The sequence below is a fragment of the Ambystoma mexicanum genome, chromosome 3p, assembly GCF_040938575.1.
Source record: "Ambystoma mexicanum isolate Mex_15411 chromosome 3p, UKY_AmexF1_1, whole genome shotgun sequence".
In the NCBI taxonomy this organism is placed as follows: Eukaryota; Metazoa; Chordata; class Amphibia; order Caudata; family Ambystomatidae; genus Ambystoma; species Ambystoma mexicanum.
The window spans coordinates 1,130,052,804-1,130,080,164 of record NC_090925.1 but is presented as its reverse complement, the minus strand read 5'-3'; positions in this window follow the sequence as shown (position 1 = coordinate 1,130,080,164).

The following is a 27,361-nucleotide window of genomic DNA, read 5'->3' as shown; positions in this document are numbered from 1 at the left end:
TTAAACTATGATTTTTGATCAAATGTATTTTGCAGTACTAACATTTAAAAAAGCGATGCATGCAGTCATCCAGCTTTTGTGGCCTCTCAGTTTGCGTAGATCCTGTCTGTCTGTTTATTGTTCTAGGACTGGCACTGACACAAGTACAGCTCAGGCACTCAATGAACTGCATGTACTGAATGGTGGGCCAATTTTACGATTTTGATAGATCTTTTATCAACTTTTGATAGCTGCTCAAGCTTTAGTCATCTTCAGGCTTCATGTGACACCGGTATCTGTAGCCAAAAGTGCTCACTTTGCTACTGCTCAAGACCGTTCTTTACTGCTTGCTTGATAATGGGTGCCTGTATGTTTGATCAGATCACCCCAATTTTTAGCCAGCAGGTGACACTTAACTTGCAATTATAAGCCTGTGAGTTTTTTTGGCTTATTTATCAGACCCCCTGCTTATGGCGATTTTGTGACCGCTAGAAATATCATGAAAACTGATGTTTTAAAAAAAGAATGTTTTTCAAAAACATCCTAAAAAAACTGCAGTTTTTGCAAATACACAAGCGAAAACATCAATTTTTGCAAAACGAGCAGTTTTTACAAAAATACACAAAATCTGCAATTTAAAAAAAAAAACAACAGTCACAATATGAGCGAGAAAAGGAGAGAGAGGGAGAGCAGTGGGGCAAATGGGTAGTAATGGGCCAGGCAGGGAACTGGGCCAGTGGGGACGGATTAGCCAGAGGGGAGTTCTGGGCAAGAAAGCAGAGGGGGAAGTGATGGGCCAGAGGGTTAGTGGTGGGTCAAAGTGGGGAGCAGTGGGCAAGAAATCTGAGAGGGAGACGTAGGCCGAAGGGGGAGAGGTGTGCAAGGAATCAGGGAGGCACTGATGAGCAAGATAGCAGAGCAGATGGACATTTCTGCACCAATACTGTAACCCCAAAACCCACAGACGTTTGTTGTGATGGGAACCCCCTGGAGGTACTAGAATGTTTGTAACCAATAGTGCATTAGCAAAAGCTTCAACCACACTATGCAACCCAAATGTCACCTAAGATCTCCGATACCGATACCTACGCAGACTACTTCGGCTTGTAACCTCATCCTATCTTTCCTATTCCTTGCATACATGTCACACCTTTGTATTGCACTCAATGTTCTGTTTTGCTTTTCTGAGGTGCTTTGAAGCGGCACACACACGAGTTAGCACATTATAAAACTCAAAAATATATAAATAAGTGCAAACGAGATCCAAAAGACACAGATATGTTGTCGTAAATCACCTTGCATTCTGTTAGGGCAAACCTTTGCTGTTATTCAGCGCAGTTTGCATCGAACACCACACACTGTACAGAGAATAGAGAGGTGGCATTAGTTTCTCTCTCGGCTTATCACTGATGGAACAAAAATAAAAAAATAACCAGAGATCACTCGATGTCTTGAATCGTGCAAAGGGTGCATCGCGTGTAAGATGCTATTCTATATTTCAATGACAGGTACCATATTAGCTCTTTGGCTGCTTATGGATCACTATTACCTGATGGAGTTAAAACGTTTTCATAGGGATTGGAACAATGTCTGCACTTTATGGATGTCTTCGGATCTCTGCTCAAAGATGAGTATAGTTTTGGGGGATACACGCACTTCTTTGTAATCTGCTTATCCATTATTTGCTGTATTGATCATTTTATTCTATTTTATATTGTTTTTGCTTGAAATTAGATTGGTCCTTTTGGTGTCTTCCGACACTGTTTGTTAAACTATGAATTTTTATCAAATTTATGTTTGAATACAAGAATTTAAAAAAAGCAGAGCATGTAGTCATCCAGCTTTAGCCCCATCTCAGTTTGCATAGATACAATCTGTCTGTTTACTGTTCTAGCACTGGCACCGACACAGGAACAGCTCAGGCAGTCAATGACGCCATGCATGTACTGAATGGTGGGGCTGTTTTCTCGTGTTATAAGTCTCTGATCAGCTTTTGATAGCCGCCCAAGCTTTAGTCACCTCCAGGCTTCATGTGACAGCGCTATGTTAAGATGGCCCAGGAAAGTCCCACATTACCCAGAGGACTCATAGTCAATCCAAACCAGACTCTGAAACGGAGTAGACAATGTTCAAGGAAAAATCCATCTTTATTATCATCCAACTAAAGCAGGGACAGCATATAAGTATTAAAATCTTGTGGCTCTGGGACGATACATAGAGGACAATTGGTTAAATTAGACAAGATCGTCATTACAAATGTCATAACATAATCTTAGTTGCAAAAACCTTCGGGAACGAGGATTGGTTAGTGGTGGTCACTACATATACGGCCTCATTACGACCCAGACGAAAACCATGGTGCTAATAGCACCATGGTCCATGCCGGTAATTTACCGACTCCGCCATGGTGAAAGGGGGAATTACCACCCCATTACAAGGTTGGCGGGGCAGTAATTCCCCCTTCCTCCATGGCCCTTCCCCATTCCCATTTTTGCCCCATAGGGCTCAATGGGAATGGGGAAGGCGCTAAGTATGGTACCGCAAATTGCGGTACCGTACTTAGCACCAAGGTCCCCTTGTGGGTCCCTACTTTAACGGCTGGTGTAGACCAGCCGTTCAGGTCGGGTCCCGGAAAAGGACCTCGTAGTAAGGCGCTAATGGGTGAACGGCGCTGCAGCCTTTTACGGCAGCGTTGACCCATTAGCGCCAGGGTCGTAATGAGGCCCATAGACTCTATAAGTACTAAACATTTCATTGGGCCTCATTAGGACCCAGGCGTTAAGGGGTTAACGGCGCCGTACAAGGTTTCAGCGCCGTTAAACCCTTAACGCCTTACTACGAGGTCCCTTTGCGGGACCCGACCTTAACGGCTGGTCTAGACCAGCCGTTACAGTAGGGGCCCGCAAAGGGACTCTCGAGGTAAGTACGGTACTGCAATTTGCAGTACCGTACTTACCGCCTTCCCCATTCCCATTATGCCCTATGGGGCAAAAATGGGAATGGGGAAGGGCCAAGGTGGCATGGGGAATTACCGTCCCGCCAACCTTGGAATGGGGTGGTAATTCCCCATTCCGCCATTGCGGACTCCGGTATCGACCATGTAGCTAATGGCACCATGGTTTTCTGCCAGAGTCCTAATGAGGCCCATTGTGTTAAAACAATCTGACGGCTTCACCTGGGGCCACTCCAATATAGATAAAGGTAAAAATATATCATTTCTACAATGGGAGATTGGTTGGCATACTACTTCATGGGTGGTCTATCATTGGGGTTTCTAATTGGTTGGCTTCTTTCTAACCAACCTTGGCCACTTGACAGGCCATCCAGACATGAGCCGGACAAGGGTTAGAGGTAGAGCGAGGCCCATGGACTGTTCATTTTTCATTAAAGAAGTTACCATCCCTTATCCCTAGGCCATGAGCCAGGGTGATCTCTTTGTACTTGGCCTTGTGCAGCGTCTCGTGTCTGTGTGTATGTGTAAGGAGTATGGCAGGTGTCCTATCTGTGTTTGTTTCTAGTGAATAGGCACTGTCTTCCAATTATGGGTTACATGTGATGGGACTGTGTATGAAATAGACTTAGATCCAATTTATTGAGATTTAAGTCAATATTACCATATGTGCTGTGTTTCTTTGTTGCCTCAAGGGATGCTCTTGAGTTGTTCTTCATAGAGTCTTTTGGCTTGCCACGTTACTGAATCCGGCCTACAAAGGCTGATTGTGCTTTCTATAGATGTTAATTAATCTGGGAGTATAGTACTTGTGTTTTGGGAATTACTATTTTGCGCCTTTGCTTCACTGTTCCTATTCTTCCTTATTTCACTGTAACCTTGCTTGGGTTGCTAGCTACTGTCTGGCTTCTGCACGGAGTATTTCTGTGGTTTCAGTGTTTCTCTCAAAGTCTTGAGGCCTTTCATTTTAAAGAAGATGGCTGCCCAATTGCAATCTTGTTACTGTGTTAGTGAACTATATTTCCGTGTTGTTTATGTTGCATTCGCCTTATACTTTAGGCATTTAAGTATTCTTCATGTCTTGTGTATAAATGCATATATTATCTAGTGTCTGCATTTCTTCATGTGGAGGGCATGTGCGCTTCATGTCTAATGTATGCACTTGTTACTGTTAAAACGTTAATTTCTGCTTTTGCCCTATTTGGCTTAAATGGTCTTGCTGTACCTGCCTTGGATAAGGGTGGTATGGCTGCCTCAGTGAGTACCGTTTCACACCTGTTTGGTTTTGATTCGGGGAAGTGGCAGAAGCTATGGATGACATATTCATCTGCCTCTTAAGATTCCACCCTCTGGTCAAGTCCTTGACGACTCTGTACCTTTTGCTCTGACCCGCATTGGGCTCTTTGGGTAGCCATAATTTAGTCACCCCCCTCAAGTTACCCGCACATCTCACATGCTCATCTGGACTCCAGGTCATGTAGCAGCACTCCCCATTGGAATCACAATATACCCAGTGCTCATTGTAATTGGGAGGGTCCTGAGGATATATATATATTTTGATTGTGGAGGAGCAATAGGGCTCTCCAATGTTTGGGAACGGGGTCAATCAATCATCCTTTTATGTATATCATCCAGGTTTATTACTATTTTCATCCTTCTGCCTTCTTAGCGGTCCCTTTGCATTGGCTTATTGCTATTCATAGAACACAGAAAGCTAATAGTACTAGTACCAGTATGGCTACTAGCACTGTGAAGGCTTCAGCCTCCCAGAAGGGTATCCATGAGAACAGGTAATTAAACCAGTCATATTCCACGATGTCCTCCACTTCCTCCACCATTTCTGCGTGCAGTTCTGTCTAGTTGGCTATTGCCTCTGTGAGCATCCCATTTTCCTCACCGTGGGTGGGTAGGTATGTACAGCAAGAAGTCCAATTTATGTGCACACGCAACCCTCCATGGCCGTTATCAGATGGAGGACATATCTATTTTGAATGGTGTTAGGAAAGATTTCTCTGAATGCAATTTTCCCACCATGTTATGGACCCCCTCAAACATTTTGCTTTTGTTTGGCTATCCTATCCTGACCTTTTCCATTGGAGCGTAGGCTTCAGGTCTACTCCACTGGCCTTTTGCTCGTTTGTTATAGGGAAACTGACACATCCTTCATACTGTCAGTACTGGGAAACCACGTTTCCCTTAGACTTTTACTTTGTTGCCATTTCTTGGTAACTTTTTATCAGTGCACAAAGTATATTACAGTACTGTGCACTCGGGTCCTTTTGTTTTATGGCCCTAGACAACTTCTAAGGAACTTCTGGTGAATGTACAAGTGTGCCTAGGATGAACTGGTGGCAGCAGTTTACTGTAATGGTATTTTGACTACTTTTTAGCAAACCATACTGGGTTTACAGCAGATGGCTCATGACTGTGCCAGTGAAAAAAATGGTTGTGCCACAAATTCTTTTGTTCTGTCCTCTGGCCATCTTATCCCTTGGCCTTCCCCCAGGTCGAGCTGACCTGCCGCTTCCTTATTTGAGCAGGCTGCCTCCTGCGAAAACTACATCTTTCACGGGCTCCTGCATGTCAGATGTGCTAGTGCCCAGGAAGACGGTTGGGACTGTCTGGTCCCAATCCGCACTACTGGTGCCAGGATGTCTGGTATGCATGAACACATGAGGAACTCTGTGGACCATGATTGGCTTGCAAGGGAGCAGATCTTCTATTCGTGGACCAGATTTGATCACGCATCGAACTTTGGATAAGAGAAGGGGCCCTGCATCCATTCCCGGTTGACCTACAGTGGTTCATACCGAACTACAGAAGGAGCCACGTATCCTGTGAGCTGAAGCAGACCTGAGGACCCGCCGGAGACTAGCTGGAAGGTTTGGCACCCTGAGCCTACTGCTGTCCCATCGCACCCCTGCTTTGTTCTCAACCTTAGAAGGCCTGTGAGGGTGCTTTGACCCATTTGGGTAGTGGGAACAACTACTCTCAACGTCTCCTGATTTCCCACCGAACGATCCTTCTCGGATATCTTCCTGGGCCGTCCAGTGATGTGACCAGCTCTGTCTGGGGACATTGCATAGGAGCACTGCTGTTTCGAGGTTGGGACTCAAAACTTTGGAAATCCCTATCTTGTGGTTCTCGACACTCTCGCCCAAAATTGCATAGGTCTAGCTCCTCTGGGTCGCAAACCAAGAGAGTGCATCATGCCGCAAACCTTTGTGATCCCTGCATCACTGCGTTGTGGTGACGGTCGCTGCGGGTGACTTTCCCTCCTTCTCTGCTTTGCCTTGTGTCCTGCTGCATCAGAATTTTCTTCATCCTCCTTTCACAGGCAGAGTTGTAGCTACTATCCTGTCACAGGCTATTGTCCTGTCCCGCAGCATCCGAGAGCTGGAGCCGAGAAGTAAAGGTGGAATTTACAACCGCTGACGACCTTGACTAAACTGGAATAGTTTGGTCTGGATTGGAGTAAGGGCCTGTGAGTACTTGCATAACCTACCGGTGGCTCCTGGCTCATCCATTTTTTTTTACGCACAAAGGTTCCTTGGGATCCCCTCTTTAGCTGGGATATCCCGCGCTCCCTGGACTGTTCCAAAAGTCATAAACTGCTCTGTCCGCACAGACAGACCCTTCCCTGGCAATTGAAACTTCTTCTAACCCCTTCAGGACCCTTACCTAACTGTCCCAGCATCTTGAAGAGGTACTGTCTTTGCTTTTCGCACAACTGCACGTTTTTATGCACTGCTATACATTGGGCACTAGGCTCCCCACTTCGTAGGGCTGGACTGAATAAGTTAGGGATTCCATCCTGAAGACTGCCTAATGCATAATTCTTGTTCACCCCCTTCTGTTACAGGTTGTGGATGTTTTACTCCCTTTATCGCATTAGGCTACAGTAGTTGTATTTATGTTATATAGTGATATGGTAACTTTTGCAATATTAGTTTGGTTATCCGTGCTGTTTTGTTGGGCCTCACATAAATGTATATGTATATTTGATATACACCTGTCTAAGAGTATTCTGTGTCATGTTGACTGTGTGTGCTCATTGTCGGCTTCTGATCCCTCCCTCCCCATGTGAGACTTGGGGCCTCATCACGAGTTGGGCGGTAACGCCAGCGGTATTACCGCTGGCGGTATTAGTCCTACTGCCAAACCCCCCGGCGCTATTAGCACCGGATCACAGGTTTGCGGTAATGGAATTCCCCATTCCCCACTGAGCCCATTCGGGAATGCCCCATTCCCCATTGGGCTCAATGGGGAATTTTCGCGCTCTTACCGCCGGCGGATTTCCTGCCGGCGGTAATAGCACGAATTTTCAGCGGATTTCCCCCCAGCTCAGAGCTGGGGAGAAATCCACCAAAGCCCTGATTTGGCAGACCCTTAAATCCGGCGGTAATAGTGCCACCGCCGGATTTAAGGGTTACCGCCAAACTCGTGATGAGGCCCTTGGTCTTGACCGCCTGCCGAGCTACCCTTATTGGTCTGGCTTGTCCAGAAGGTTCCCTGTGTCACTAAGATATGGGGGCCTCGTAAACCTCATCCCATCCAGGCCAGAGTTTAGAAATCCATTCTAACAAAGGGTCGTGAGCCTTATTTCTCTCAGATCTTCCCATATGGAATTAAAACCTTTTATGGTTGTATTTATAGTCTGGAATAGCTCCCATCGGTTTATTTGCAACCATTTGGCATTAGTGTTGGCTTGCAACGCGGGAGAAAAGAAAGGGGTGAAGAACATTTCTGTCCTAGTAAGCAATTTATGCTCATCTGGTATTTCGTCATATGCCTTTGCCATTTCTGTCAAATCATAGTTACTCCTTTTTGTGCGCTTAAGGGTAAGGGACCTCCTGCATCTTATGTGTGTGTTCATCCTGTGGAAATCATCAATCTGCACCTCACTTTGGGGTACTACTAAGGCTAGTGGGCTTATTACCATCATGGAATACAGAGCTCCCCAATTTAGGGAAGGTTACATATAGGCTTTTGAACCACATGCCCAATAGTGGTCCATGAATACACCCTCTTTCCTCTTCTACCCAGTTGATCAATTTTGTGTATTTGGGCCATTCCTCAAGGCTTAATTTATTTACATTTTGCACAACCTCTTCAGGCTGCTCTAGGATGGCTAGTGCTTTGCGCCCTAATTATCCTCCTGCTGTAAGTATCTGTCCCTTTATTTGTAACTGTCCTCTGTTCCAACACCCAGGTATCTCTTTTCCTTGCGCATCAGTAAACTGCAGCATTTTGTGATCTTCAATTTTAATCCCTCCCACATTCACATCAACCGGCAGATACGTCACTACTTTGTGTTATGTATTAGCATTTATCATTGTGTTCTTTTGGTTCATAAAATGATCCTCTTGTGGAGATTTTGCTTTTGTCACCCACTTTATGGAGGGTGTCTGACCCTGTAATGTGTTGGGGTCATGTGAGAAACCTGTCAGTATCTCCCTAGTTTATCCCTGAGGATCTGTCATCCAGGTGGCCAGGACACGGCCATCGCTATTGGATCCGGTTCCTGGGGGTGGACCAGTGAGGGAGGATCACCTGGATGGGGGGGTCCTTGGGGAGTGGGACACTGATGGGTGAGACGCAGTATCCACCTTCTTTCATCACCTTTTCCGCATCCTATCACATAGGATATTCCAAAACACTGCCCCCCCATTTTCCAACACAACACTTTCGCACAACACGAAAGACAATGAACTAACACCCAAGCTGTTTATCTGACCTGTCCCAATAAAAGGGTCAGGCAAGGTCAGGCAAATGACCAGAATCACACACACCTGACGGTCCTTTCTCTTCCCCACAGGGATAAAAGGTGGAGCATGAGAGCACAGGACGAGCAAGGCAGACCATACAATGTGAGGACTAACTCAGCACAGCAGTTCACAAGGAGGCGAAAGGTGGCGAATACCGAGAAGGTAGCAAGGAGAGAAGTGACCTTGCCCATTCCGATCAAGACCCGTGAAACCTCTGCAGACAGAAACATAAGACTGCGAACAAAGGCTAGCGTGTGTTGCAGCAGATGTCAGTGCTACACAAGCCACTCCTCTGCTGATAACCAGGGCAGGGAGAGACACTGGTCTCTGTGGTACCAGCCTTGACTCAAAGGAGAATAAACCAAGCAGCTCATCACAGCCGGTGAGTCGAGGGGAGAGCCGATAAGAAACCGAACTGGGTTGAACAAAAAGTAGCAAGCAGCTAAATTTGAACTGTGAAAGATTTAAAGGAACTATTGAAAAAGAGTGGGAAAACCCGCAACAGAGGCGTCCGGCACCATGTGGGTGCTCAGGTAGGAAACTTTGGGTGATTACCCAATGATAAGAGAATATCGTAACCAGAAGGGTTTGGGAAGAGGCAATGAGAGATCAAAGTGGTCATACAGGTGTCTTGTAAAATCCTCTATACTGTCAAAAATCTTTGACCGACAGATAATTGTGAAAGCTAAGGGAGCGAATCCCACATGGTGAGGTCTGAAGTCTTATGAACAGTGTGATGACAAGAATGAAACCGACGGAGGGATGGCCACAAAGAATTGTTTAAAAGGCATTAAGACTTGTGAAGTCTTTGACCGACAGATATTGATGAAGGAAAGGGAGATGAGTCCCGTGTGGTGAAACTAGCTTATACACTGTGGCCCTCATTACGACCCTGGCGGAAACGGCCCACACCGCCGCCGTACGTCGCCCTAGGTGCAATACCGCCACCCATCACAGCGGACACCGCAGAGTGCGCCTACCGGAAAGTACGGTGACCGGAAATATACGGAAACGGAAGTAAAAACATGGGCCCGGAACGGGAAACATCCCGCCGTACACCTATAAAACCACAAAAACCACACAACCACTAAAAACACTACCCCGAGACACACCCCAACCCGTCATCCACCCTAGCGAAACCAAGAAAAATGGGAAAAGTAGCGAAGAAAGCGTGCGACCGCAAGCGGCAGGTCCACTTCTCCCGTGAGGAACTCACCGTGCTAACAGAGACCCTCCAGGAGAATGCTGCCGTCGTCTTCTCCACGCAAATGACCAGGACGGCACTTTCGAACAAGAAGGCCATATGGGCTCTGGTGGCACAGCGGGTAAGCGCGGTGGGGACCGCACCCCGCACCCCACAGCAATGCAGAAAGCGGTGGGACGACCTGCGGATACGCGTCCGCAGCATACTCTCTGCCAACCGCAACATTGCCACAGCCACCGGGGGAGGTCCTGAATCACCCATCAAGTTGACCCCCTGGGAAGAAATCTGTGCCTCCACCATCGGAATGGAGAGCATTGAGGGAGTCGGAGGGATGGAGAAAGGAGTGCAGACATCAGAAGAATCAGGTAGGTGGGCCAGATAAAACAATGCTAAATCCACAATGTCCAATAATGTGAAGTACCATGTGTCCACATAGTGCAACAGAAACACATGTCCAGGAGAACGTCCACACACATCGCCCTCATAGCGCACTTTAAAACCACAATAAATACATAAATAATTAAAAACCCCCAAAACACCCACCACACGTCCAGCAGGCACACCCTAACTGCAGGCTGCCAAACAACTGCACCCTCACCCCACACACAAATGAAAGCACCTCCAAGGCCCCGACCCAAATCACCCTCATGTACCACCCCAATGCATGTGATACAATGCCATTCCAATACCCACAGACCCATTAATAACCCTCGCCCTCCTTTACTCCACCACAGGGTCCGATCCAAACGACGACCATCAGGACACCGCTACCAGCACACCTGCAAAGAGGGCCAAGACCAACGGCCAAAGACCCTCCACCTCAGCTGCACGCATCAAGACACGGCAGCAGCACAAATCAGGTGGCAGCACAGAGGAGGGAACATCAACAGGCACCCCAGCAGCCAGCATGCCCACAACACCACCACCACAGGTCCCCCCAACGGATGCCACAGAAGGCACTGCCTCTGGTGGCAGCAGCACCATAGGTGACACCCCATTGATGGCAGCATGCTCCGACACAGAAGACGGGGATGTCGAAGTCAGATCCATCCATGACCTGTACCAATCCCCCTGTCTGTCCCATCCCGTACAACATGAGAATACCACGCAGGGGCACCCACAAGACGACGACTGGCCATCCCCCCCAAGCCCTGTGGCAAGGCAACATGAGGTCAACAGCCCCTCTGTGACACCCCCGCAAATGGCCATGGCCCAGCAGAGGCAACAGTCCCTCGACCAGTTAATCGGGCAACAGCAGCAACTGGCCACGCTCCTCAAGGACCATGCCGATGAATGTGGGGGCACTAAGGCAGACATAGAAACATCAACTGAGACACTTAGGGCAGAAATGGAGAGAGGTACAGAGACACTAAGGGCACAAATGGAGAGTAGCACCGAGAGCCTGAGAGTCCAAATGGAGAGTAGCACCGAGAGCCTGAGAGTCCAAATGGAGAGAAGCACCGAGAGCCTGAGGGGGGAACTGCATGCGACATCCAAAGACGTATGTGCCGAACTTGCCGCAGTGCGCCGTGTGCTCACGGAGCTCTCACAAACCCTTAGGGACATGCATGGACGTGAGCAAGCAGAGACATCATCCGTTGCAAGTTCCGTCCAGGGCAGCCCCCAACGTAGATCTGGGAGGAACCTGCGCTCCACAGGCAGGGGTGCCCCTGACACCCGCAGAGGGGGCTTGCAATAGCGACAGCCCACTGACAATGAGCATCTTTGGACACTGGTGTTCGGGGGGGAGGTAGGAGGGTGGAGGGGGTGTGTTGGGCTCACTTGGGTGGCGGGTCGATAGGGTGTTCAACATGATATCACATATGCCATAAACAAGTGCACGATCAACCAATGAGATGTGTGGACAATGATCTTTGTGTACTAGGCCATCATAGGCGTACAGTCCATATTGTGCATGTACCAGACACACACAGTGCCACGAGTCCCGTGTCCATGTATCAGCCACCAGGCGTGAGTGCTAGAAGCATGCATCAATGAGATGCTGACGAATGTCACGGCCCTCCGGTGCCTCGCAGACTCCTTGAGGTGCCACCACATCCCCACCCTCATCATGACCATCATCAGGTGCTTGCAGTTCTGCGTCAGGGGGCATGGGCACATTTCTACGTACGCACATGTTGTGGAGCATGACACATGCCATCACCATCTTTGCAACCTTCTCATGGCGGTACAGGAGTGCCCCGCCAGACCTGCTGAGGCAGCGGAAACGAGTCTTCAGTAGGCCGAATGCCTGTTCAATGACAACACGGGTACGTGAGTGGGCATGGTTGTAGTCCTGCTCTTGCTGGTTCCGTGGGTTCCGGACTGGTGTGAGGAGCCATCTCTTCAGTGGATACCCAGCATCACCTGTATGTGGACGATAAACGTATGATGTGGAATGCCATTGCTACGTACGCACACCCCCCCCCCTTCCTGCCAGGTCATTGCCGCATCACAAACCCCACATCATCATGCATGAAAAGAGACTCACCGAGTAGCCAGGATCTGTTCCCTGCGTGGCGCTCCATGTAGCGTGGTATAGTAGAGTTCCTCAAGACCATAGAATCATGGGTTGATCCAGGGAATCTTGCACAACAATGTGTAATGATCCTGTTGGAGTCACACACCATCTGTACATTCAGGGAATGATATTGTTTTCGGTTGCGGTACTGGGCCTCCATGGCATGTGGGACGACCAATTCCACATGGGTGCAGTCGATGGCACCAATGCAACCCGGTATGCCGGCAAGTGCATGGAATCCCACTTTTGTGTTGGTAATTTCCTGCTCCGAGCGTGGTAGAGAGATGTAGTCGTCTGCGTGCTTCAGGAGGGCATCGAGCACTTGCAATAGTGTTTGTGAGAACAGTGGCTGAGAAATGCCATGCAACTGTCCGACTGTGTGCTGGTAGGTGCCCGTGGCCAGGAAGTGGAGTACAGACACCACCTTCAGTAGGGGTGGGATGGCGGTTGGGCTGTCTATCATGCTGACAAGGTCAGCCTGTGTCATGTCCACTATTGCGGCTATGGTGTCCCGGTCCAAACGGTAGAGGGTGTGGATCTGCTCATCAGTGAGGTTGAACGGATGTGCTCGGAGGCGTGGGATTGCGGGCTGCCTGCGTGGTGGTAGTGGCTGTGCTGGCGGCCCTTGCGGGCCCTGCCTTGGCCTCCTCCTCCTCCTGCGTCTCCTCCGTGCGGCCGGTTGTAGTTGGTGTTCGTCTTCTTCTTGGAGTTGGAGTACTTGCAGTGCTATCAGGTCCCCCAGGGCCAACATCGCGAGTCCTGCCGGTAGCATTTCGGAGTGGGTGTGGTTGTGGGAGGAGACTGGGTGTGCACTTTATGTGTTTTCAGGCTGTATGGCCTCCACCTGTGGTGATTCATTCCACCTGTGCAAGCTGCTCTCCCCTTTGGGCGAGCACGTCCCGCACACAACGCTGCTATTCGAGGAATGGCATCTTGCTATTGCAATCATGTATTTGTACCCGATGGCCGTGTAACATTTGTTGATATGTACATTCGGCTATGGTCCCATTGTTTCACATACAATCTTTGCAGTCGCGAACAGACTTGTGATGGGTCAGTGGAACGTAGTACTCGAGTAGCGGTGGGCCCTCATGCATCACTGTACCGAGTTGCAACGACGGGCGGGGCGTCCCATTAGTGGGTGATGGCAGTTGACATTTTCACACACAGCCGCACTGGATGGATTAATTTGTGATTTCAAACGGCCACAGATGCCTTTTCGACGTGATGTTGCAAATGAGGAATTCGAAGGCCGGCGCTTTCGGTTTTCAGCTAGCGGAGAGGAGATGCCCACAGGTCTGACTGCAAATATAACGTTCTATTGTTCGATGTCCTTGAGACAGAGGCCATGGCGAGGAAGCAATGATTGATATGAATAGTTTGGGATGCGCAATAGTGACGTGGCCGATGAGGCCGCACGTTCCCAAATTCATGTAACTTCACAACACTGAAATTACGGGCTGGGACACTGTGGATTTTGCAGGCTGCATAACGCACAGACTCAATGGAAATTCCGAATGTTTTGTGAGTAAATTTTCAGGCGTTTTTATAACAGGATAAGGGAATGATGAATGGATGCATGGGCAGGTGATTTGATACAGGGTTTGCCATGTACAGTGCTTCTTGGAATCTATCCGCCTCGCCTGCGCTATGTGATGCAGGGCTGCCATAGTGGGACCATCGTCTATCAGGCCTTGTTGAGCCCTCCCTGTCTCGACGCGCCTTCAGACACTTGTGTCCATGCACGTTAACATTCCCATCTGATGGAATCTGTTTTGACAGACGCATGCACAGGTACACTCGTTTGTGATGGTGTTTACACCTCGATATAGATAGTTATGAGTCGCAAGTGGTTTTGGGGTGGTGATGATCCTTTGGAGTGGGCTAGCATGCATATGGCTGTGGATTTAGTGTGATCATTGGAGTGAGTTGTTCGAATGTAGTTCTGATGGCCATTCTGTTCTTTTTCTTTTCTTTTGGTTGACAGGTATCTCCTCCCCTTTTGCCACTGCCATCTGTATGCCACTCCTGCAGATGGCGTTTACTCACGACACTGCTTCGTGTAAATCAGTGGAGCAGCATTACGATCTTATGGGACGATCGCCAATGGCCCACATGCCCTTACGCAGTACTAGTGGCTCGGAGCAACATTTTGGCCTTTCAGTTGGACTAGTGCCTCCCCATTGGGACGGGCCTGCGGTTCTGTGCGCTTCCATGTTGCCTTTTCGTACGTGAATGTGGCTCTGTGTACCATGATGGAACAGGGCGTCACACAAGTAGTAGCTGGTCATTCCTTGCGGATGCAGCCCACAATGGTGATATGTGTTTTGTAGTTCATGGACTAATGGCTGTATGAGCTTGGTGATTTAGTTGTGCATTAAATTTCTATTCTGATATGGGACGTGTAGCGTTCTTCTTTGCGAGTGATGTGGCATGTTCCTATTTGGGGAGCGATGTATTGTGAGGAGATCTGCATTGGGTTCCGGTTTCGGAGTTTAGTTGCGTGGTACTGTGCTGGGCGCGTTTGCCTACGGAGCCCAGTGAGGTCAGGGATGGGGGCTGCCAATATGACTGTTTGAATGTTGTCATGCTCAGGGGCGGGGGATTGGGTTTTGTGTAACAGACGCCGGTCAGCCAGGTGGACTGGTGGAATGTTGTGATTTTCGGATTATTGCTGGTCACAGGTGCCTGTGTTTGCGTGCGTTTCGGGGGGGGGGGGACTGTGGTCATGTCCATTGGAATGGCTTCTGTATTCGTGCCATCTGTGCCCTGCAGCTCCCATTGGCCCCTCTTGTGAATCTTTTGTTCGTTGGCATGCATGGGTGACTTGTACATTTCACTGGTTGCATTGTGACTTCATTGCACCTACGAGGAGTTGTACTTTGTGGGCAGGGAGCGGTGTACAGGCACTCAGTGGGGCCGTTTACGGTTGATTCGCGATGCCGTACTTCTCACCATGGCGGAATGGTGCTTTCCGCCATGCTTGATGGCGTTAGGTACATGTCCGCTAGGGTCGGAATTCGCGTACCCTTGCGCCATGGTGGTATTTACGGTTTGGCATGGCGCGCGCGCGCGTACTTGGTGCAGTTAGCGTTGGCGTTCACTACGGTGTCGCTAATGGCTTCGTACTTTGCGGTGGCGGGTCATAGTCGCACCGAGCGCTATTCGATGGCGGTATTGCATCTCCGCCATCGTTTTCCGATTTCCGCCAGGGTCGTAATGAGGCCCTGTGTGTCGTGAAAGTTGGCAATAGTGAACCCGGTGGAGGGATACTAACAAGAGGGAATGAAGTCTTAAGTCCTGAATTACAGTGAACTGTTGATAAAAGTTTTTGAGAGTGAACCCGGCAGAGGGAAGCTGACAACCAGGGGCAAAACCCAAATACAGTGAACTGTCTATACAGGTTGCCGAGAGTGAATCCGGCAGAGGGAAGCCGACAACCAGGGGCAAAGCCTAAAGAACTATTTAAAAGGACATTTCAGATTTGTGAATGCAAGAAGTATTGGAAGACTAGGGGAAGTGAATTGTCCCCCTTGTCAGTTGGGTCCGAGGCCGGCCGAGGGAGATCCAGTGGTAAAAAGTCATCACCCAAAGTTAATTGGAAAAAGGAACTGTTTAGTTGTTCTGTTGAATATGACTGGTGAAGGATCTGCACCCGGAAGAGGGGGACCCAGGGGTGAAGCCGTCAACCAAAGCATAAGTGGTACAGAACTTTGTGTTTGTTTGTTGAATGCACCAGGCCCTCGAAGACAAGAGACTTTTTGTTAAAAGAGACTTAACCATCGAAGAACCTGACAGCTGATACTGAACTGTCGACTTGTGCTTGGAAAGCTTGAGTGTGTGCTATGCTCAGGAGATCTATCTTGTCCCGTGCTCAAAATGTGGGGGACGGGGACCCCTGCCAATCACATCATGACGTATTCTTTGTGAACACTTCTTTCTTTACAGAGAACATTATCCCACACTTATTTTTGTATTTAGAGTAAGGATAGGCAATAGGTTTTTCTTTAGTATAGGCCCTTTTATTTTGACACAACACCACAAGGACTGCCTTATTTTTCATTTGATGGTCGACGCTTGCTCCCATCTTAGAGTTAGGTTTAGCTTAGGTGTTTTTCCACACTGCATTTACAGTTTAATAAACACACTTGACTGTATCACTTGTGTCTGTCTTTACTGTTGCCACCATGAATTTCTAACAGTCATACATAGTGCAAGATGTGTTAAGCAATGTGCTGTGTTCGCAGGTACGTCTGTGGCTATAAACATTCTGGAGGTATTCATGGTGTAAGGGATGAGGGAACACACAAAAAACTCTCATCAGACTTCTCTCACCCCACTATGAGCATGTGCTTATACCTAGGTTGTTAGTGACATAGACCGAATCATCAATATACTTGGTCAGGTGCATTGAGTCATCTGGCACATTTCTTTTCAATCTTTTAACTTGTGTGCTTACTATAGGGAATTCTTCTGTTGTGATTTCACTTTTCATTGTAACAGTAGTTATGCTTCTGGTTATTGGTCTAGCTACATCATAAATGACCAGTTCTCTTAATGCCATAAGAATAATAAAATAAATGTAAATGTTTTCGTTATAAGCATTATGGCTAGTGTGTCTACCTTTTGCAAATAAGTAGAGGCTTTATTCCTTCAGAGTGCTAGAAGTGAATATCTAATTTTATTGAACAATCCCATTCTTTCCACCAGGAGAGAGTCTTCTTTTACATTTTATAAAGAACAGGAATTCAATGGAAAAACCTTGTTAAAATTGAAAAGAAATGTATTTCTAGAACAATATCGGCTTTTAAATTAAACAACGGTATGCACATACAAACATTCCAGGCTCCTAGAAAAGGATAAGTGTTCATAAAAAAGGACAAGACCAGGAAGAAAAGGATGGCTATTGAGAACATTTGCTTATTATCTTTTTCGTTTTGGAAGTGTCACTATTTATTTCAGGAAAGTGTCGTTTAGAAGATGTTGGATTGACTGTGTGTATAAAGGTATTGTCTCTTTACTGCTTTTGTCACTGACTGATTCTGGTCATTGATCTTGTTTGCGGTCTTCTCACGTCGGCTACACCCTCAGGTTCAAAGGTGGTGGGAAGGGGGATCTCTCCTCTGTAGGGTTTGACGTCTGCAAGGTGAATCCAGGCTTGCCTTCCATCAACTTTCACTGCAGACTGACAGCCTACATGACGAAGGGTCCTTCAAATTGTGGTCTATGCCACTTCCTTGTAAAGTTTCTGCACAATATTTTGTCCCCAGTGTAAAGTAACAATGGTCTTAACAGACTGTCATGATAATTGGCTCTTGGACTTCATCTGTGCTCGCCGAACCCACATGCTGCGTCTGCACCTGTCGAAAACATACATTTAATCGGGAGAAGGGACATATGACCATTAGCATATACTTGTAGTCGTTACAAGTTTGGAGAATATCAATGCAGACGATATGCAAATGCTAAAATGATAATTTAGGACAGGGTATTGCTCCTCTCACCGCTTGCAGAGTATGCCCCACTGTACATTTTTGGCATGTCAAACAATGAATAACATAAGCGGCACACTCTGCAAAAAATTAGGTACAAACTATTCCTCCGAAATCAGTACTGCAAGACCATCTATTGATGTGTGTGCTGGGAAGTGTAGCTGCTTTTACACTTTGATAAGCAGCCCTATGGGAATTACAGGTTTCCCGGTGCAGTCCTGCTGCCACATTGCTTCCATGGGGGGCAATGAGCATGCCCTTCTTTTGCATAGCTACTGCTCTTCTTGTATTGCCCTCCTCTGTAATTTGATAACTTGTGCTATTGGTAACCCATCCTAGCCTTCCTTCATCACCATGTTGCTTGCCTGTGTATATTTGTTCGGTGCAATTGCAATGGGCCTCATTACGACCCTGGCGGATTTTTTCCGCCATCGGCGGACTTTTCCGCCATGGCGTAAAGTCCGTTTACGCCATGGCGGATGGTGGACTTACCGCCCCATTCCGAGGTCGGCGGGGCGGTAAGTCCCCATTGACCCATTTACCCTTCCCCATTCCCATTTCGGCCCCATAGGGTATAATGGGAGTGGGGAAGGAGTTAATTACGCCACCGTAAATTACGGTGGCGTAATTAACACCAAGGTCCCATAGCGCCATGGATTTTTACGCCCGCAAAAAGCGGGCGGAAAAATGACCATGGCGCTCTGGGAACTCGGGATTGGCGGTAAGGGGTCGGCGCAGCTAACGCTAGCGTAAACCCCTTACCGCCAGGGTCCTAATGAGGCCCAATGTCAAATACTTCTGAAAAATATGCTGATATTTTTGCTTCTATTCTGTGGCCTCATTGCTGTGGAAAATCAAATCCGCACCTCTGGTATGCTCTGCGTACTTTACCACAATGATGGCTGATAAAATTGTAAGTGCTTCTATGATCCAGCCTAATACCCTGTGCATGCTGCAATGGTGTGCCATTGTGACAGTCCTGCATGTACTGTTGACATCACGTAGGCTGAATCGGAGTACACCGTTATCGCCACATCATGCGCTTCAAGTGCCAATATCAATGCTACCAATTCTGCCGCTTGTGCTGAGAAATGCGCTGGCAATCTTGTACTTTTCACTGTGTCAAAGCTGTCATTCTCTCCTGCCTTCACCACTGCAGTGCCTCTATGTCTCTGGCCCGTGCTCTGGTTTATTGATGATGACCCGTCAATTAAGAGAATGATCTTCCCTCCTAGAGCATTTTCTTTAACATGGGGTATCTAATCATGATATTCAGTGTATTTTGTGCAATCATGCACATAATCTCCCTCCTTCACTGGTTCTGCTATGAATTTGGCTGGGTTCACCACTCAACACCTGACCATTTTGTCAAAGGGTTTTTATATAATTACCTCTATGGGTAGTTAATGTACTTTTGGGCTTTTCAAGGATGGCTGTCATGCCCTGGTACAATGGTGGGTCTGGGACTGCTGGAAAGGGGGCTGCCATTGATTGTGCTAACATGTTTCTTTCTTACGTGCCTTGCCGGTCTAGTTTTTCGTCTTCACGTCCATACCGGAAGTATTTAGCCAACCTCTTCCGGGTTACGGACGCGTTGCAACTTTAGGCTTCCCTGTGTTGTTACGTTCTGAGTTTTTTCTCATTGCGGTTTCCGCCCGCTATTGTCAAGAACCAAGGCTTCCTCCCCCACCTCCTCACCTGATTCTTCTGGGAAGGATTATTTAGGATTGGCCTCCGTCTTCTTCTGATCCCTTCTCCTTGAGGGAGTTCTGTCCTTTGGGGTTCGGACCTTCTTATGGTGTAGGTAGGGTCTGGCCCCTCCAGAGGCCACCTAGGCAGAGATGTAACCCTGACCTCGGAGATCCCCAGGGGGCCAGTCCTAATTTCCAGGGAAAAAGCACGAATGCGGAAAAAACCCTGTTTCCGAATGGGTTCAGAAGGGGGACAGTGGGTTCCTCTCAATCGTCAATGAAGGCGATGCTTGCTCCACAACAAATAGGAAAGCCTGTTGTATAGATGTCTGATTCCAAACTGTCCAGACTTTAGGGAGTATAAAATCGGAGAGAACACTAGAAGTTCTCCAAATAGATTGTTGAAATGAGCTAAAGATTATAAGAAGAAAAGGCAACACCACGTGATAAAAAACAGAAGAAGGAAAAGAAATGGGTTAGGATGAAAAGAATAATCCTGAGCAGGTCGTGAAAGGCAGACTAAAATGGAATAGAAAGGTAAACTGATATAGTCCAATAATGCAAGAGAAAAAGGCTCCAAGGGTGTAGTCAGAGCAACAGGGACTCTGCAAGTGAAAGGCAAGGCAGCGCCGGTGGAAGTAATGGAATACCGGCACCAACAATTTAAAAAGAAATACTAAACGAAAGGCTGTGCAGAGAAAGATGCTACACCAGAGTGACACAAGTGCAAAAATGGAAGGGCGAAGTTAGCGAGAGGAACGGGAGCTAGGAAAGACTAACAATAGACAATGGCACAGAACCAGGCGGCGCCGAACACCGTGAGTAGAGGGGAAAGAACAGATCAGGCGGAGAGCAAAACGGAAAAAGCTGACAAACGAGGCAAAGGACAGGAAGGAGGGAGAGAATCAAAGGTAGGATACAAGGCGGTTAGCAAGTTCACAGTAGGCACGGAGGGATCCACGGAAGAAACTCCACCACATGAACCGAGCATTGACTAACAGATACAACGCATTGGTTTGTGGGAGGAGCCAGCCTCTTAAAGGTACGGCGGCCATCTTGGGTGAGGACTGGAGCGCGCGCTGATCATAGCCTCCAGCGCTTCCACAATCTCCAGTTCCTGACAGCTATCCTGTCTTCAGCTGTCTTCTTGTGTTCTCGGCTGGCCCTTCTCTTGCTCTACAAGTACCAGTACGCTTTTGCTTACTTACCGTGCTTCCTCCTGATTGACTTCTGTTGCTCCCGAATCTTCCACCGTTGCCAATATCTACATTTCTGTGTGCATCTTACCATCAGAGCCCTCGAACCTACCTGCCTTCCGGTGGGTTCATCAGCAGCTGTCATCCATCCTAGTGGTTGGGTTTTTTTATGCCTCTGGTTTTTTCCCCATTACAGACAGTCACGAGGAATCGACCACAGCCCACTATCCTAGTGGCACTGTGGCGTCCTTCCATGGCCGTCCTTAACTTCTTAAAAAAAAGGAGAAACCAAAGCTGAAAGGAAGGAAGAAGAGAGACCCCAAGACAAAGGTTAAAGGTGAGGAGGAAGGGGAAGGATGGGAGACGGAGATTTCATCAGAAGAAGAGGACATTACTGAATCTTGTGATAATGGCAAATAAGGCATGCTCAAATTATAACATGAGTAGACAGCCCATTGTTATTCTGGCTGTCTTCTTAATTGCAAAGGCTGCTGCAGCCAATGCTTGTTCACAGGGGTAATGGCCTCTCATTACTGGATCTACTATCCTACTGTAAAATGCGAATGGTTTGTGTCCAATAGTAGTTTTCTGTCTTAGGACAGCCATCATCACTATTCCATTTGAATGGAAAAACAAACATTATTTGTCATTGTAATCAGGAATTCCTAATACTGGAGCTGTGCTAATTGTTAACTTCAGTTCATCAAAGGCATCTATCGTTTCACCTCTCCAGGCAATATCACTGTTGTCTTTCTGTGCTTCCTGAAGCCCTTTTAAGAGCAGCCTGACGTATGTGCTGTAATCAAAAACCCATGCCATACAATAATTACAAGGCCTAGACATGGCTGTATTTCCGTCACTGTCTCTGGCTTGTGTGTCTTCATTATGACTTCTGCTGGCTCTGGTGTCCCCTTCCTTCCTTCGATATCAGCCTACCTATATATAGGACCTCTTCCTGGCAATATTGAATGTATTTCTTTGTCTACTTTGTACCCTTTCTCTGCCAATACTGTCATTAGTTTCACTGAGTTTCTCCTGCACTCTTTTTCTATGGTGCTACAGATCAATACGTTGTCCCCCTAATGGATGACTGCACTGTCATGCTGTACATTTCCTAAGTCCATCTGCAACATCAGTTGAAAACCGAGGGTGATTCACAGTACCCCTGAGGTAACCAAGTATGTTTCAACTTAATTCCACAGTAAGTGAAGGTCAAATACTGTGACTCCATGCAAAGGGATTGAAAAGAAAGCTTTCTTTAAATCAGTCGTGGTGAAATATTTAACTTTGGATGGGATGTTACACAATATTGTGGCTGGATTCCACACTAATGTGAATTCTCCCTCAACATTGTTCAGGGGTCTTAAATTCTGAATAAATTGTAACGCTCACCTGATTCCCGCAGAGGCGCCGGTCTTGACTGGGTGAATGCCGTATCTTCAAAGGTGATGTGTAACACACGGTTGGCTCTTTGGGCTGGACTTCTGTGCACTGTATGTCTGACTTGAAGAGTAAGATGTCTTAGGTAAGTGAACGCCAAGCTCTCCATCTGCCTCGGGGCAGGGTGCCGTAACCAGTTTCTTCACTGGATAAGGGTGCAGGCCTCTTGACCTCAGAGGACTGCTGTCTGTCGTTAACTGCACGAACGGTAAGTTCTGGGCACTTCAAATGTCTTAAAAGTCTTTTGTAATGATATCTCTTGTTTTGCAGGGTTCCGGCGATGGCGGATGGCGGGCTGATGAGAGTTGAGGATCGAACCCGCATGAGGAATAGAAGCGCCTGGAAGCACATAAGTAAGCGCTTGTAGCCTGCTTCACGATGCGCACTAACTGTCCCTTTTATCTTGCAGGTACAAGTTCGGAGCTTTAGAGAAGCTGAAGGGTGCTGGAATACCCACTGGATTCGGCGTGGGAAGGAGTAATGGCACGTGAGTAATAAAGTTGCCCAATGTCTTTAAACGCACCTTCCACAGCCACGCCTAGGTAAGAAAAGAGTTCCTGCTTTCCAGAAGAGTTCCAGTGTTCTGAACCTAGGGAGTGGCTCCTGCCCCACCCAACAGGAAAAGTAGTCCCAAACAGAAGAGGATCAGGGGTTCAACTGGCACGTAAGTAAGCAGCATGGTCTGCTGCAGGTAAGTCCACCCAAGCATTATGAGCCCGGCGCTTCCAGCGCTGGGACTGGGCATCTTTATGAGCCTGGTGCCACTGGCGCCAGGACAGGGTCCAAAAGGTCCCAATTGGGACTGGCTGGCACTCGGAACCGGGGTTATGGGTCTGCTTCCAAGGGAGTCGGGCAAGTCCTGATCTTTTGGAAGCAGAGATCATGACAGCACCCCCCCTCAAGGCCCCTCCCAAACCGGGCTTCTCCGGGGGTTTGGGCTTGTTAGGAAATGTTCGATGAAATCTTTTGATTAGACGAGGCGCGTGGACATATTCTGCAGGTTCCCAGGATCTTTCCTCGGGACCGTAGCCTTTCCAGTCAATCAGGTAAAATAGTTTAGATTTGGAGATCTTGGAATCCAGGATGCTTTTGACTTCAAACTCGAGTTCTCCATCAACTAGAATAGGTTTTGGAGATGTAGTTAGTCGGGTTTGAGGTTGCACGGGTTTTAATAGAGAGACGTGGAAGACCGGATGTATCTTCATGTGAGGGGGCAAGTCCAACTTGACCGCTACTGGATTTACTATGGTAGTGATGGAATAGGGACCAAGGTATCTTGGGTTGAATGTGCGTGGTCCTTTTAGAGGTAGATATTTGGTGGATAACCAGACTTGATCTCCTACTTGATATTGGGGGGCTTCCTTCCGATGTTGGTCTCCTCCTTTCTTGTATTGTTCTTTAGCCCTTTGAAGGTGAGAAACGGCTTCCTTAAAGGCTTGGGTGATTGTAGAATGCAGGTGGTCTACTGCTGGTGTTCCAAGATCTTGGAGTGGATCCAACTCCGAGGTTCGAGGGTGACTACCGTATAAAAGAAAAAACGGGGTCTTCCCAGTTCCCGAGTGGACAGAGTTATTGTAGGCATATTCAGCTATCCAAAGGATATCTTTCCAAGTTTTTTCAGTTTGTTGTAGCATGCAGCGCAAATACTGTTCCAGAGTTTGATTGGTCCTCTCGGTTTGTCCGTCGGTTTGAGGGTGGTGGCTGGTCGAAAGTCTCACATCAATATGAGCCAACCGACAGCAACTTCGCCAAAAATGAGAAATAAATTGACTACCTCGATCCGAAATTAGAACTGAAGGAAAACCGTGCAGTCGGACGATGTTTTCGAGAAATTCTCGGGCCAGAGTTGCTGCTGTTGGTAAGCCTTTGAGTGGAATGAAATGCGCCATCTTGGAGAATAGGTCCACGATTACTAGGATCGTATTGTATCCGGAGCATGGAGGTAGATCGGTGATGAAGTCCATAGAAAGCGTATGCCAAGGGCGAGGCGGGATGTGAATAGGGCGTAAGAGGCCGGCTGGTTTTTCCTTTTGACTCTTGTTTTGGGCGCATACTCCACAGGACATTATAAAGTCTCTGATATCTTTTTTCCAAGACGGCCACCAGAAGTAGCGCTTGATCTTTTCCGAGGTCTTGGTCATACCGGGATGTCCTTCCATTAAAGAATCGTGATAACAAGAGATTACCTTTTTCTGTAAATCTGTGCTGGGCAGGTATAACCGTTCTTGGAAATATAATAGGTTGTCCTTCACCGTAAAGTCCTTTCCCTGCAGATGCCAATTCTGTATGTCTGCTGGAGTTACCAGTAGCCTGGCTTTATCCTTAACTTCCTCTATGGATTGTGTGGCGATTACACCTAGAATTCTTTGTTCGGGAATGATAGGTACAGGTTTAGGATTGATCAAATGTTCTTCCACTCCCATCCGAGAAAGGGCATCAGCTTTACCGTTTTTTGTACCAGGTCGATAGGTAATTATGAAGTCAAACTCGGCAAAGAATAGTGCCCAACGGAGTTGCCTAGAGGATTGAGCTTTTGCGGTTTTCAAATATTGCAGGTTTCGGTGATCTGTAATCACAGTAACGGTGTGTCGGGCCCCCAGAAGATAATGCCGCCAAGCCTTAAAGGCGGACTTGATAGCTAGAAGTTCCTTATCAGTAATAGTGTAATTGATTTCAGGAGGCGAGAATTTGCGGGACCAAAATGCCACGGGATGCAACTGTTTGGTTACTGGGTCCTTTTGTGATAGAACTGCCCCCATGGCAAGGCTCGAAGCATCAGTTTCAACGATGTAGGGGAGTTCTGGGCGAGGATGTTTTAAGATCGGTGCAGAGATAAATCTAGTCTTCAAATTCTGGAAAGCTTGTTCCACCTCGGTAGACCATTCAAAACGTTTGTTTTTCTTTAACAAGGCGGTGATGGGCTGGACTATTCGAGAGAATTCGGGGATAAACCTGCGGTAAAAGTTAGCGAAGCCTAACATGCTTTGAACACCTTTTACGGAGGATGGCGATGGCCATTTGAGAATTGCATCGACCTTCTTTGAATCCATACGCACTCCGCTAGGTGATAATATGAATCCCAAGAATTCAAATTCAGTCACGTTGAAAACACATTTTTCCAACTTAGCGAAAAGTTTGTGTTGACGCAATCTCTCGAGGACCATTTTCACGTGTTTCCGATGTTCAGTTTCCGATGAAGAATAAACAAGGATGTCGTCAATGTAAACAACAACACACACATCTATGAGCTCTCTGAGGACATCGTTCATAAAATATTGAAAGGCGGCCGGGGCATTGCAAAGTCCGAAGGGCATGACCTGATATTCAAATAGCCCATACTTGGTGCGGAAGGCCGTCTTCCATTCATCGCCCTCTTTTACTCGTACCAAGTGGTAGGCTCCTCTAAGATCCAGCTTTGTATATATGCATGCTTTTCTGACTTGGTCCAAGAGTTCAGGGATCAAAGGTAACGGATATCTATTCTTAACGGTGATCTGGTTCAGGGCGCGATAATCTATACAAGTTCTAAGGTCCCCTTCTTTTTTTGGAACGAAGAACAAAGCTGAGGAAGCAGGGGACTTGGAAGGACGAATAAACCCATTCGCTAGGTATTGATCCAGGTATTGTCGGAGGTGAAGATTCTCAGGCTCGGTGATGGCATAAATTCTACTACAAGGAGGAGTAGATCCAGGTATCAGGTCTATCTGGCAGTCATAAGACCTATGAGGAGGTAGAGAGTTAGCCTGATCCTTCCGGAAAACATCTTGGAATTCTAGGTATTCAGGAGGTAACTGGGGAGCCTCCGAGGAAATTGCTGCCAGTGCAACACCAGGTCGAGGGTGACAAGTAGAGACACATTCTGGAAACTGAACCGTTCTTGCTCGCCAATCGATCTGAGGATTGTGCTCCTCTAACCAAGGAATTCCTAGAATAATCTGGAACTGAGGGGCCTTGATCACATCGAACACAATCTTCTCATGGTGTCCATCTTGACTTACTACCGTCACTTCTTGGGTGGTATGCGTTACTGGTCCGGAGGCTATCTCCGTACCATCCACTGTAGTAATGACGTCCTTTACAGCCTTTGGACAAAGAGTCAGATTCATCCTCAAAACCATTTCATGATCCACATAATTGCCGATGGCACCGCTGTCGACGTAAGCTTCAATCGCATGTAATCGATCCGGATGTTCAGGGCTAATGAGGACCATAGGTGTCACGAAATGCGAGGTCACTGAACTGGTTTTAACGCTCGGCAAGAGGACCTCTATTCTTGTCGGGCAAGGTCGTTTCCCTGCTCAGAGTTTGTGACCCTGGTAACTGCAGCTCCTACTGCCTTCTTGGCTGGTTTCACCGGACAGTCTCGAAGAAAGTGCCCCGAGTTTCCGCAATAGAGGCATAATTGCAGCTGTTTTCTCCTTTCCCGCTCCTTTTGTGTTAGTGGTCCTTTCAGGCCCCCTATTTGCATGGGTTCCCCGGAGTCTACTCCTTTGGTAGGAGTTGGTGGTTTGGAAAATACTTGAGCATCAAACTTGGAACGATCGGCCTTCCTGTTCTGCAATCTGTGGTCAATTTGAACGACTAAGTCAATATAGTCCGAACAGTCTTGCGGGGGATTCACTACTTGGGCTAACACATCTTTGAGCTCTCCACGTAGACCTCTATAAAACAGCGTAATCCTTTTGTCCTCAGGCCATCGAGTTTCCACTATCAGTCTGTTGAAAGACGCAATATAAGCCAAAAGGTCTTGATTACCCTGTCGCAATGAAAGGAGCTCATTGTCCAAGGCCTGCCCCTGTGAATGTCTTGCAAACAGTTTTTCCATACTGAGCTGAAAAGCTTGAAAATCATGGAGAACCGGATCATCTTGATTAACTAGAGGGATCGACCAGTCTGCCGCATTGCCACTAAGGTACGAAAGCACGAAAGCTACCTTAGCTTGATCAGTTGGAAAGGCTGCTGGCCGGCATAAGAAGTGCAACCGGCACTGATTAATAAATACTGCAAACATCTTTGGGTCACCAGAAAATCGTTCGGGCGGAGCCAGAGGTACATTCCCAGGTAGGTTGATCTGCACTGGGTTCGTAGAGGATGTTGAAGGAAGATTTGCCCCTGATGCG